This window comes from Natrix helvetica (assembly GCF_964273705.1).
Source record: "Natrix helvetica genome assembly, chromosome: 11".
In the NCBI taxonomy this organism is placed as follows: Eukaryota; Metazoa; Chordata; class Lepidosauria; order Squamata; family Natricidae; genus Natrix; species Natrix helvetica.
This window is the reverse complement of record NC_138562.1, coordinates 10,023,829-10,037,473: the sequence shown is the minus strand read 5'-3', so window position 1 is coordinate 10,037,473 and position 13,645 is coordinate 10,023,829. Positions and strand designations below refer to the sequence as shown.

Here is a 13,645-nt window from a genome sequence, read left to right as displayed (position 1 = left end):
CCTTACAGACCGAGGGGCATTGTGCCATCAGAGTCCAAAGTTAGGAAAGAAATTCGGTTTGACGCTTGAGTTAGCTAATAAGCAAAAGCTGGGGAGTCTCCTGCTGCTGTATGCAAGAATGGAAGTTGGTAAACTCTGCAGCATTCATTGTTTGTGGGACTGAGCTAGGGTTACGCCCAGTATCTTCTGCAGTGGGTTTTCTTCTTAACTTAATTCAATTTTGTGTTTCTCTCAAATACTAACAGGCACCAGCTGCTGAAGTATCTGATGTCAAGGAAGCCAAGTCCGAGTAACAGATTATAAACCCTCTTCATTTCCATCATTTGGTATTCGTACCTCCATACTGTATTGTTAAGAGAGGAATATTTTTATCAACTATTTTATAAATGCAGGTTTTTTTAGCATGAATTTAATCATGGAACATCTTCATCTCGGTTACTTGGACTTCAAAACCAACCAACCAACCAACAACAACAAAAAGAAGAAGAAAATCATTGTTTTTAAAATTTTGTGATTGTCATAGTTTGTATGGTACCCGGAAAGAATCAGTGGTGGTAGCTATTGACTTCTATCAGTATATAATCCCTTTGTGTGTCAGTCATACGGAATTCAGATTTTAATTTTACCCTTGTTGCGTGTTGTATGGTTTCTTAATGTGGGGAGGTCTAAAACAAAAATACACACAAAAACCACAATTGCGTCAGACATTCCGGTGGTTCTGTGACTTGCTTTTATAAAGAAGGTGAGATATTTTCATGAAAAATCTTAAGAAGCTGGAAACTTGTTGTATCCCAAATGTAGTTTTATTTTGTCACATTTTGGAGAATAATATTAAAATATGTAATCATGTTTTTAAATGAAATACAAAAAAAAAACTTTAAAAAAAGAGAAGGACAGGTTTGACTGAATATACCCACTGTTAGGAATTTTGCTGGATTTATCTTAATAAAATGTCTCCTCAAAAGATTCATGATTTTGGGCTGCCTTATGTTATAGCTATACTTTCTGCCTTTGAGGTTCTGTTCCTTTCCCTTATGCAGACAAGGCAATGTACTGCATTTTTCAAACTATAAGATGCTCCGGACTATAAGATGCACCTAGCTTTTGAGGAGGAAAATAAGAAAAAAATTCTGCCTCTGTCTAGCAATTTGCCTCCTTAGAGCAAACAGCCTAATCAGTTTCAGCAAAGCCTTTAGCACGAGCAACTGATTGGAGGTAGGATCTGCCTATCAGCTGTTCCAGGCTTCGGGGGTCACCGCTACCTATCCCTGCCCATCGCCACTTCCACGCACTCCATTTTCGGCCTTCATGCACCCCATTTTTGGGATAGGCAGGAGCAGGGATGGGCGGTGGCGATCCCTGCAGCCTGGAATGCAGTATTGCAGGCAAACTCTGCCTACAGCCTGGACTTTGATCCTGATGGGACTTGAGGTTGACTCAGCCTTCCTTCTGAGGTCGGTAAAATGAGGACCCAGATTGTTTGGAGCAATAGACTGACTGTCAGGCCTGGAAGCCATCTTTTGCACCGCTGTAAACCGCTTAAAGAGGACTGTAAAGCACTGGGGGAGGGATGATTTTGAAGGTTTAAAAGAGCTTTAACAGGTGAGCTGTGAAATCTGGTGGTCTCTAAGGAAGCCACCATCAGGCAGCTTTGTATCCTCCAGATGGAAATCGTTCGTTTTTATTTGGAAAGGATTATCTGCAAGTTAAGTGAGGAAGCATAAGGAATCCACAATGGTACATTTGTAAAAGTACAGTGAAAGTCAAGGTTTTAAATTAGTTCTCAATCTTGAACACTTCAAGATGTGTGGACTTCAGTTCTCAGAATTCCTCAGGCAATTCCCTCAGCTTGGAATTCTGGAAATCGAAGTCCACACTTCTTCAAGCTACCAAGGTTGAGAAACACTGTCTTAGGTAAATGCGGGCAGAATTTTACCCTGTTTCCCTAAAATAAGACCTCCCCGGATGCCCAATTGTGCTTTTGAATGCATGCACTAAAATAAGTCCTCCCCAAAAATATTTAAACGCATGCTCAGCCGGTCCCCACCATTTCCTTTGGTTGTTTGCTGCACAAACAACACGAGGTGAGGAGGCAAGCCCCTTACCCAATGGCCGCTCCCGCAACCCTAGCAACCGCTCCCCCTTCTGTCACGCTAATGGCCACCGCAAAAGGAGCGGCAGGCCCAGCGATGCGCAAAACAGTGGCAGCCATGAGGTGACCACGCTCAGTGCCTCCTGCGCCTCAATATTAATAAGACCTCCCTGAAAATAAGGCCAAGAGCTTATTTTGGGGGGAGGGAGGAGAGAAAATAAGACCCTGTCTTATTTTTGGGAAAACGCCTACTGTATATATGCCACTTTACTTAAAGAAATTCTGAACACTGAATTCTGAAACAGACTGAAAAGATGTATACCGTTGTGTTTCAGTCACTCAAGATCACTCACTACTCTTCCAGTCTTGCTTCCTGCTTTGCTAAGTCATCAAACACTACAGTATTCTCAAACATAATTTCAAAGTTCATGAGTTAAGAAAGTTATTTTCTGATCAGTGTCAAATATTTGATTAATTATAGGTTTAAATCAGAAACATGTATGCTTGCTTAACAGTGTCTATAATAAATTAACAGTTGGCTGGATTAGCCTGTCACACAGAGTCAAAATCAAATTCAGCTTAACATATAGTAAGGCTGTGTCATTCTTAAGGTACCCCACTAAACACGCTACATTATTGGCCTACTGATTTTGGTCGAAATGCAAATATGGTTATTACTATTGAAAATATTTAAAAATCCAGCTAATAATTCCAGATAACCACCATACTGGGCTTTCATCTAGTTCTAGTCAGTGCATTATTTGAACTCTTGTGATTTCCACGTCATTCTGATATGCACTAAAATGATATAAAAACTTTACTAACAACGGTAATGAATATCGGAAAAAGGAAAGCTAAGGATGTTTATATAGCAAATAAAACAGGTTAATTTTAGCTGTGTTATAGCGAATGTCTTGCTTAAGCTACCTAAAGCTGATTGAAACTAACGGCCTTCAAGAATATTCGCAAATGCTTTAAACAACCTTTTAAAAGACGTGTAGCAAATCATTTAGTAAAGTGGAGGGAGTGGGACAACGAAAAACCAGGAAAAACCTCTCAGCAGATACAAAGCGGAGGGTGATAAGAACTGGAATTCAACACCTCTAAAAGACATTTCTTGAAAGCGGCTTTCAAAAGATGGACACAACTGCCATGAAAATTAATGTAGGGCAGAGAATGCAAACCTTTTCGGTACCGAGTGCCAAAAAGGTGGACACGTGGAAACACGCATGCACGATCCTCGGCTGCATTTTGGAAAAGCCAAACTTTCGGGCCCGCACGGATGCACAGGCTGGTTTTCGGCACTGCCGTGTGTGTGAAGGACAGCTGATTATTGCGCACGCATGCACGCCAGAAACCCGAAAGACAAAACAGGCATGGCCCGCGTGCCACAGGTTCCCCATCACGGATATAGGATGACCAACTCATTAGATCAATGGCATGCGTATAATAGTATGCAATGCTTAAGCGCGCGTTTTACCTTTTTTTTTTTTTAAAGGCTAAATGATCAGATTTATTCAGAACATTCCTGCCATCTGTTTCTGAGTGGGCAGCTGCTTCCTCTAAAAAAGCAATAGATAAAACTCCCTCCCCCTTTCCCCCCAACACCAGCATTTCTGATGGCCGTTAAGACGATTTTGAATGCTGCTGAATAAATGACAAGTCGGACAGATTTTTTAAAAAAAACAGTATATTGATAAGTGCTATTGCTTGCAACTGCCAAGTTTCTTTAAATTCTGAAAATTATAATGTTTGGAACAATTTAGGCTCTGCATAAGAGCAGATGTTTGCGCATTTTGAGTCCATATACTTCGTAGGAGAATCACTAATATATATATATATTTCCCCAATTTGCATGGCGCTCCTTGTATTATTGTGCTTAGGTACTGCTAATGCTCGCCTGCAAATCACTGTTGATTTTTCACTGTTTCCTTTGGCTTCTTCATTATGTAATCCCATGAATGCATTCAGAAGGAGGCCTCTTTTACGTTTCTATGAATTGGGTGTAGTATTGCAGATACCTCTCACAATCTTTTATAATGGAGCATCATGCAGTGTGGGGGGAAAATGGTGACATGCTCTTGCATGTCAACAAGCCTCCCAGAGTCACTGTAGGGCATAAAAATTTAATAAATAAAAAATAAAGCATCTATCGCTTTCAGTTTAAGCCTGAAGAATTGTTTTTCCAAAGCTGTTACCTGTTGATGCAGATTCTGAAGGCACTGTGTGGTTAGACATTCTCTTCAGGATCAAATATCCTGGAAATAAGTTATTGGATGGCATTAAAGCTCAGCTTAAGGTAATGCAGATTATGGGATGGGGTAGGTACTCTTTTCCACTGGTCCTTCTTCCTTCTCTTAGGCAGATGGTATTGGGCTGTGTGGGAAAAATTGAGCCAGAAACTGATAACTTGTGGGGTGTCTCGGAGCTGTCAGGCCTGCAGCCATCTTTTCTTTTGAGTCTTTGGCCTGCCACACTTTCCATTATTCTGCTATGCATTTTCTATTGTGGGAAACTGGGAGGGGGGATTGGACACCCCTGGTATAGGGCCTTTGATGATCAACTTTGAATGATCACTAATTTAGCTGTTGTAAGTCGAGGATTAACTGTAATGTAGATGCCCCACAGAACCTAAGCTCTTCATATTCAATGTGAAATTCAACACAGAGAAAAGTAAAGTCCTACATTTAGATAAGAGAAACCAAAAGAACATATATAAACTGGGTGAAACCAGGCTTAATAGCAGTGACTGTGAGAGGGATCTTGGAGTCTTAATGGACAACCAGCTAAATAGGAGCCAGCAGTGTGCAGGGGCAGCCAAAAAAGCCAATGCAATCCTAAATTGCATTAACAGAGGGATACAATCAAGATCAAGGAAGGTACTAATACCCCTCTATAAAGCCCTAGTAAGACCACACCTAGAGTACTGCATCCAGTTTTGGTCACCACACTATAAAAAAGATGTTGAGATTCTAGAAAGAGTGCAGAGAAGAGCAACCAGGATTATTAGGGGAGTGGAGCTAAAACATACGAAGAACTGTTACAGAAACTGGGCATGGCTAGTCTAAGTGCAGAAAAGGACCAGGGGAGACATAATAGCAGTGTTCCAATATCTGAGGGGCTGTCACAGAGCTATTTTCCAAAGCTCCTGAAGGCCAGACAAGGAATAATGGATGGAAACTGACCAAGGAGAGATTCAAGTAGAAATAAGGAGAAATTTTCTGACAGTGAGAACAATCCGCCAATGGAACAGAAGTTGCCTTTGGAAGTTGTGGGAGCTTCATCACTGGAGGCTTTCAAGAAGAGACAGGACTGCCATTTGTCAGAAATGGTGTAGGGTCTCCTGCTTGGGCGGAGGGTTGGACTAGATGACCTACAAGCTCCCTTCCAATTCTGTTAATCTGTTAATATTCCACTGCTTGAAAATAGCACAGCTCGCTTTGGGTTGAAGATGTAATTTATAACCCTGAGGAATTAATTGGTTCATCATTCTTTAGCCCGCTATTGTTTAGACCAGTGTTTCTCAAACTTGGCGACTTTAAGTCCTGTGGACTTCAACTCCCAGAATTCCCCAGCCAGCTATGCTGGCTGGAGGATTCTGGGAGTTGAAGTCCACAGGACTTAAAGTCACCAAGTTTGAGAAACACTGCCTTAATCAATACATTATTGAATAAGGAAGACTGTAAGTATTGCTAATTATGCAACCATAGTAACTTATTTATTTAGCTTTTGATTAACTGTTGCCTATAGAGTTGGGGGAATGGTTTTGGTCTTTAAGGGTAACAAATAGGCAACCTCTTTGAAGGACCAGGTGAAAAGATTGCATTTGAAAAGGCAGATTAAACTCTAATACAGCAACAAGAGTTCAATTTTCTTTGCTTATCAGCTGTCGTAACTCAAAGAAAGGGTAGAAAATAACAAGGCAGTGGGTGGATGGATTGTTCCGTTTTGGTTTGATTTAAAAATATGTAATTTCTTCTAGGAAGAAAAAAAATACAATAAATAAAGTAAAAGATGAGTAAACACTGAATCCGGCTTGTATTCAAATATCTCCATATTTCTTGAATGTCAGAGCAATGTTTTAAAGATATTGCCGAGACAGAAGTCTGTTTCTGTGATTTCTATAGAATATGGTAATCTTAATATATAAAACTGTTAAACAGTCCTTGCGTAAGCCTCTAATTTCTCAGCACTAATCTTCAAAACAAATAATCAGGCATTTTTATATCAGTCCAACGTATGATTAACTGGATAAGAAACAGATATATATTCAACTGAGTCACCTATGAAATACACCAAGAGTGTGGTACGCACTGAAGATTTCACAAATGTAGTAAGACTAAGGCCTCATAAGCAATACAGTATGTACAATCTCAGGCAACAGGTTAGACAGTAATCAGGAAAAACATCTATTCCTTATGAGTATTTTTCCAGTGGATGGATAATAGTGGCTCAGCACTTGTTCTGAAGTACAAAATAACCTCAAAGAATTCAAGAAACCTGTTGTAATCTTCTCCTGAATAAAGACTAATAGGATGCTGAGAATATCAGGAATCCTTTTTTCTAATATTCTGTTTTCTGTGCAGAGAGGAGAGTGAGTTTTCAAACGTCATATATGCACATTAGTAACAACCTTTTGTTATACAGGGGTATAACAAGGGTAAAAATATTTGGAATTTGCTGATCATGGAAAAATGGGCTTTGCTCACTTATTTCTTGGGTGATTTAGCCTACTATTTAATAGAAAAAGCTCTGGAACATAAGAAACAAACTGTCAGCAAACTAATCTAATTAAGAGAGATAGCATAAAAGGAAGAATATTGGAGAAGGAAGAGGGAAAACAGCAGATGGTGCATACTGTATAACAAACAGCTGAGATGGAAATCACTTAAGAACGCAAAGGGCCACAGCTAGCTAAATTTCTACTGGTCCTTCTGTTTCTATCTCCACTTCTGCTGAACTTCATCTACTAGGCATTGGTCTGTGTATACTTGCCTTCCAGTCTGTGTTGACCCTTGTGACTAGCTCCTGCAGTTTTATGGCAAGATTTCAATAGCAGTTTGCCCTTGCCTGATTCCTAGGGCTGAGAAAAGGGAACTGGCTTCACACCTAAAGGTGGGATTAGAACTCACAGCGTCCTGGTTTCTAGCCTGGTGTTTCAACCACTACGTCAAACTGGATCTCGCTACTCATTATTACACAGATTTAAAAATACTGGAACTTCGACTACACCCATCGTGAATTCGAAATGGATCTAATGTCTAAGTACCCACATTAAATATTTTTTTGGTACAAAAGTGCAGAATAGGAAATATTCCTATACATGCAAGGAGAGATTCAACCAGGAAATAAGGAGAAATTTTCTGAACAGTGAGAGCCATGGAACAGAAGTTGCCTTCGGACGTTGTGGGAGCTTCACCACTGGAGGCTTTCAAGAAGAGACTGGACTGCCATTTGTCAGAAATGGTGTAGGGTCTCCTGTTGGGCGGGGGGTTGGACTAGATGACCTACAAGGTCCCTTCCAACTCTGTTAATCTGTATCTGTATGCAATGGAAAAGTTGAAAGGCAAGTAGTTTGATGGGGTTTGATGCTTCAACACATCCATTCCTGTCGTCTAAAGGGAAAACTAAAAAAAAAAAAAGGTTGCAGGACTCTGTTAAAACAGCATTTTAATCTTTTTGTTTTCATTTCAACCTTACAAGCTTGAATTCAGCAGCTCTGCCTCTTGTAACAGACACCTTACACAGGCTTCTTCAAATATTGCTGGGATTTAGGATCTCGGGTTTTTATTCATTTACAGCTTTGGCTGACAAAGATGCTCTTGCATCACCCATGTGCAAGAGAAAGCTTCTGCAGCTGCTTGCATGATAAAATGGGGAGCTGAGTTAGTACCATTATGATTTCAAAATAAAACATTGTTTTGTTCCTTCGGCGCAATTTTCTTTTTAAATTGCGAGCGTCTGGAAAAGGATAAAGGGAAGAAACAGAATGGAAGCAGTTTTAGGTTTGTGTTTCCCCGGGGGAAGGAAATGGCTCTATTACCTTGCATATATTCTGGTTATTAGAGCAAAATGCGCTGTCACAGTAATGGCAGATGGCATTTTAAAAAAAGAGAGGAAGGGGGAGGGAAAGAGGATGGGTCAGATTTAAAAAAAAAACCCATTTGTTCCATTTCTGACCTCGGATCATGCCATGGTCCTAATTAGTTCAAAAACAGTGCACAATTAAACTGATGGTAAGGAACATAAATGCATTTCTCCCACCAGCTAATGCGGGGGGGGGGGGGGCACAATTTATTTATTTATTTGAGGATAACTGGCATGGCATATACTGCCTCTCCTCTTTGAGGCTTTTCGTTTTTATATACATGATTATTGCATGTCTGGAGAAGGAGGCCATTCCCAGTGTTTATTCCCAGTATCTCCGATAGCTACAGCAGGCTGAAGTACGATGTCATTTTAAGCCACGCAATCAAGAGCTTCAGCATTCTTAGGGGGACAGCCAAGCAGTGGTACATTTTAGCATCTAAAAATGTAACTTGATCAGAACAGAAAAATAAGAGGCATGGTTTAATCAGGAAAATGCTGCGTGCACACAGAAACAAAAACAGATTTCTGAGGAGGTTTTGAATTCTAAAGTTGGGATATTAAAGGTTTACTTGATCCACCATCATCACCATTCAGTCAAGAGGGTTGTGTTCATTTCACATGAACGGGGAATGATTTTAAAATGAATTGGAAATGCAGTGATAAACCTGAAGAAGACTGTAGAGTTTATAAAAATCAAAAAGGAAAAGAGAGAGAAATGGGAACTGCAATTTAGAAGAGATTGTATTGCACAAAGAACAATGGGACCCACACATGCTATCACGTACAATTTTACCTTATATATAGAATGTAAGTTGTAAGGTTCATAAAATGAAGCATGCTATCCTACAAGAGAGAGAAAAAGAAAGATGTAGTATAAACTGGAGACATACAAAGCCACGTGTTTGAGTATTGAAAGGTTTGAAATAGAAGGTGTCAGAGTTTGTTGCAGCAATCACACCCAGAAAGCGCACACAGGTAACTGATTCAGCAGGATTCATTAACATTTCTTTATCTATAATATAACACATGAAGTAAATATGCAATACCAAAAGCAGGTTTTCCAAAGTGGTAGCAAATACAAGCAAACATAGGCAGAGGAGAGAACTAGCAGCAGACTCGTTTAGAGCTCAGCACAGACTCAGAGCTGCAGAGCTAAGCCACGCCCAGGCTCCAAACTGTTTCAGCTCCCGTTGGCTGACCTTGTTAATAAGCCCTATTCCAGTTCATGAATACTACACTGACAGAAGGAATGTCAGTGCACAGCTTTGAATATCAAATACTGAAAGAAAAAATGAAATAGTCCATGTACAAAGGTATGCAATGCTTCTGCTACTACAGGCCACACGTTCTGATTTTTGGGGAGGGAAAAATATCAAACAAATGAAAGCTGCCTAGTATGTGAGGCTAATAATGTCACTGGAAGGACAATATGAAGTACTATCTTATTTTGCTTTGTCAGCCATTCAATCAAAACTTTACTACTGTCTAAGAAGATCCTAAGACTCCCAAAACAGTTTGCATACTTCAGAGAAGCAGTCAAAACAGTTTCTTCTAGGATTTCCATGCAAAGTATCTCTTACAAGGATGGGGTCAAAAAAAGGGCTTCCACCAGTGGTGGAATTCAATTTTTTTTACTACTGGTTCTGTGGGCGTGGCTTGGTGGGCATGGCATAGGTGTGACATGGTGGGCATGGCAAGGGAAGGACACTTGAAAATCCCCATTCCCTCCCCACTCCTGGGGAAGGTCATTGGAAATGGGGGTAGAGCCAGCCAGAGGTAGTATTTGCCAGTTCTCCGAACTACTCAAAATTTCCACTACCGGTTCGCCAGAACCAGTCATAACCAGCTGAATACCACCTCTGGCTTCCACCATATGTTAAAGCCCAAAGGAGACTTGGGGAAGGAAAAATATCTTTCAAGAAACTTGAAAGGTGTTCAGTGAAATTGTGATAAGGCCAATAATGGAACCTTAATTGGCCCCAGTTAATAACCTGGTCCCAGGATTGTAGGACAATGGAACTTTCTACTGCTTTTCATGGGTAGCATCACTTAAGTACAGTTTCACAAGCAGAAATGGATTGTAACATCTGACATCTCTAGAAACAAGAATGTATGTAGTTCCACCTAGCTATAATTGTAGCATTATGCCACATAAAGCTGCAACAACAAACCCCAATAAACCACCTATATAAGAACAACAACCCATGTTGATATGATAGCAGATGTGTGTACTGAAGGAAGAACCATCACATTAAGGTTAAAAAATAAGTTATTTTTTTTCTTCTGAAAGTCAGAAAGTAACCTTCAAACTCTTTTGCAACATCATATCATATATCGCAACAGGAATTAGGAAGCCACACTATTCGTTTAAAGTTTACGCCCAGCTACCATTGTTTGGAAATCAAGGTTTATGGCTTAGTTTTCAGGAAAACCACCCAGTTTTGGCATATTCAAGAAATCACTGTTAAATTGACCATGACTTAGGACTGAGCTGAAAGCTACTTTTATGCCAAATTTAACTCAGCTTTAAGTCAAAGCCATGAGTGAGTTTGGCTTGATGGAGTAAATGGGTCATTTAAACCCTAACCCTAACATTAAACATCATTTTAGATTGCTATACGGATAAAATATTTATCCAGCCCTGAATTCTTCTTCCCATTGTGTCTGGCCAATTGCCAAAGAAAGGAGGATATAGAAACAAAACCGTCTCAATGGATAAAAACAATCATTTTTTTAACTAACTGTCTTATTTATTTTTCATTTTGGATTTCTAGTGTGACGGAATCGTTTTATTTTAACTTGTGCAATTAGTACATCTCTATCAGAAAGTTTTTCTATCAGGGCTTCAATTCCCTGAAGTTCCATTGTCTAAAAATTGTTTTGGAGATGGAGTAAAGAGAGCTGAATCAAAAGACAGAGCTATAAGAGTAATAATATAATGAACACAGCAGATGGAACTGTGGTGTGTGGGCAAGCCTCCCATTTCTGCAATTCAACTTACATCTGCTACTGATGATGTTAATACTGTACATTGATCTGATTCAGTTTAGGGTAAGAATCCCTTTCAATTAAGTTGGATGAAGATATCTCTCTTAGTGTTCTGACTCAGGCTTCTCAAAAGCACAAAGGCGACTCCTCATCCAGATAAAACCCCTTTTATTTAGGTTAAAGGGAATTCCTCTCCAGCAAAGTACCGGCCAACAGTCTTTCAAGAGATTTCACAACTACAGACCTTTATCAGGCTTGGAGAGGTGCCAGGCTGAGATCTTCCAAACGCCACGCTGTAGCAGACAATACTTGGCCAGAAGTCAGGAAGAGATCTTCACCCTAATGAACTGAATCAATTGTCTCCTGCAAACTCCACTCCCCTTTTGCTCCTCTTTATTCCCTATGGGAGGAGCCATTCACCATCCACCTGTGCCCTTGTTCCATAGCTGTTCCCTTTTCCTGGCAGCTCTGCGCATGTGCACACTGGGAACAGGCTCCAGCTGTTCTTCTGCCCCACTGATGTCTGACTCCGAAGGCAGCTGATAACTGTCAGATGGCCCTGGCCCCATCTCTGCCTCTGACGCAGAGCATTTGTCAGAGCCTTCCCCAGACTCCAGGAGGGCCTCATGTTTCTCCCAACCTCCTCACTGTCTGAGTCTGTCACCAACTCTGCTGGTGGGCCACAACACTTAACCCTCTTATAGGAGAAAGAAACAATAGCAACCAGCAGCTGCATAGGGATACCATAATAATAAATGCTGAAGCTGGTGAGCCAGTAATCAAAAGTTGTCAGGTTAGAGCTGGATTTCCAAACATTGTTAACTTTAAGTTACCAAACATAGGAGATAACCAGGCTGAGCCCGAGGGAGGGGTCCAATGCGTCATCAGTCATGAGTTCCTAAGTTCCCACAAGATGTCTAAGTCCAGCCCTCCTTGAATTGCTTTCTATTCTTAACTCCCGCTAATTTCCCTTGACCGTTAGTAGCTCAGATTCTTGTAGAGCGCTTAAGCTTGTAATAAATCTTTATACCTGTTTGAACTGCCTGAATGTCCTGATTTCCCCGATGCTTGACATCAAGGTTGGGTAACCCCAAGTTAGAGAGAATCATTATGTAAGATTTGACCAGATGCTTCCCAGTTTCAGGTCTGGATAAGGGCAAGTTTCCACTGACTTGCAAAAGCTGAAGGGAAACTTGGAATGTAACCGAACAGACATGTATACTGCATATATAGCTTAATAGATCTCTCTCTCTTTCTCTCTTTTCTCCTCTCCCCCCCCAATAGTTTGGTAGAATCTGTGAAATCTCTCAAGGATCCCGCAATCAAAAGTTACATGCAAATATGGTCCTAATGACCTTCAAAGAACAGCCACATCCTAGAGATGGAGAATTTGAGGAGGAAAAACTAGATGGGGGAAAAAAAAACGTTGGAACGTCTAATTGCTGATGTTGCCATGCAGAAAATCTGAAGCAACAGAATTATAGTGGGAACCCGTAATGTAAGAAACATGAAATTGGATACTCTCACTTAGATCATATTATTTACTACTCAGGATAGACACAAAACTAAAAACAAAACAAAACGAAGGAATGGCATTGCTTTTCATAGAAAAGAGATAACACACAATATTTAGATATAGTGATCAAGGACCACTGATATTGATTAGACTTCACATGTAACTTTTTAATATGACAGTTATCTATCATATTATCTATCACAACAAAAGATGCTGAAAAAGAGAGTGCCATGTTTTATGATCCAGATTCAGAGTAAAATCAACAGAGCCCACAAGTAAGATGTGCTGTTTATAGTTGGGGGCTAGAATGTCGACGTTGGAAAAAGCAAGGGGAAAAACTTAATTGGACTTTTAAGGCCTAGGAAACAGAAATGAAACAGGAGTACAATTTATTAGTTTCTGTCAATCCGATGCTAACATAGTCCTCCAACAGCTAAAATAATGTCTATACACTGAAAAGGATCAAGGCGAAATAGGCTCACAATACTCTTTGCCATATTGTTACATTTTTCATTAACAAACACACAAATGTTTCATAAAGTTCTCCATGATACATTTACCCCATTGAAATGAAGCATTCATTTGGCAATTAAAAAAAAAAACCACCTCTTTACTTTGGCTGGATTCCTAATTGAAGCAATTAACAGAAGCAAGTTTGTTTTGTCTGGTTAGTGATTTTTTTTTTTTTGTCAAGGCAACTACTATTTCCTTAAGAAATTTTATTTGGGAAAATATAAAAGAGATGTTTACATGGGAATACACACTGAGCCCGGCTCTGAAAAATAACTAAAATGTTCAATTGAGGTAGATCAGGGATGTCCAAACTTGGCAACTTTAAGACTTGTGGACTTCAACTTCCAGAATTCCCCAGCCCGTTCTGGGAGTTGAAGTCCACAAGTCTTAACGTTCCCAAGTTTGGACACCCCTGAGGTAGATGATATGAGAAAAAACAAGTGCTT

At 40.1% G+C, this 13,645-nt stretch overlaps 1 long non-coding RNA gene across 1 annotated transcript; it reads left to right on the top strand.

The window, feature by feature from the left end:
* Window positions 1-6: 6 nt before the first annotated feature.
* Window positions 7-966, top strand: LOC309397761. The gene is made up of 2 exons (XR_014176313.1): window positions 7-128; window positions 169-966. It is a non-coding gene; the product is annotated as an uncharacterized lncRNA (long non-coding RNA).
* The last annotated feature ends 12,679 nt before the right edge of the window (window positions 967-13,645 follow it).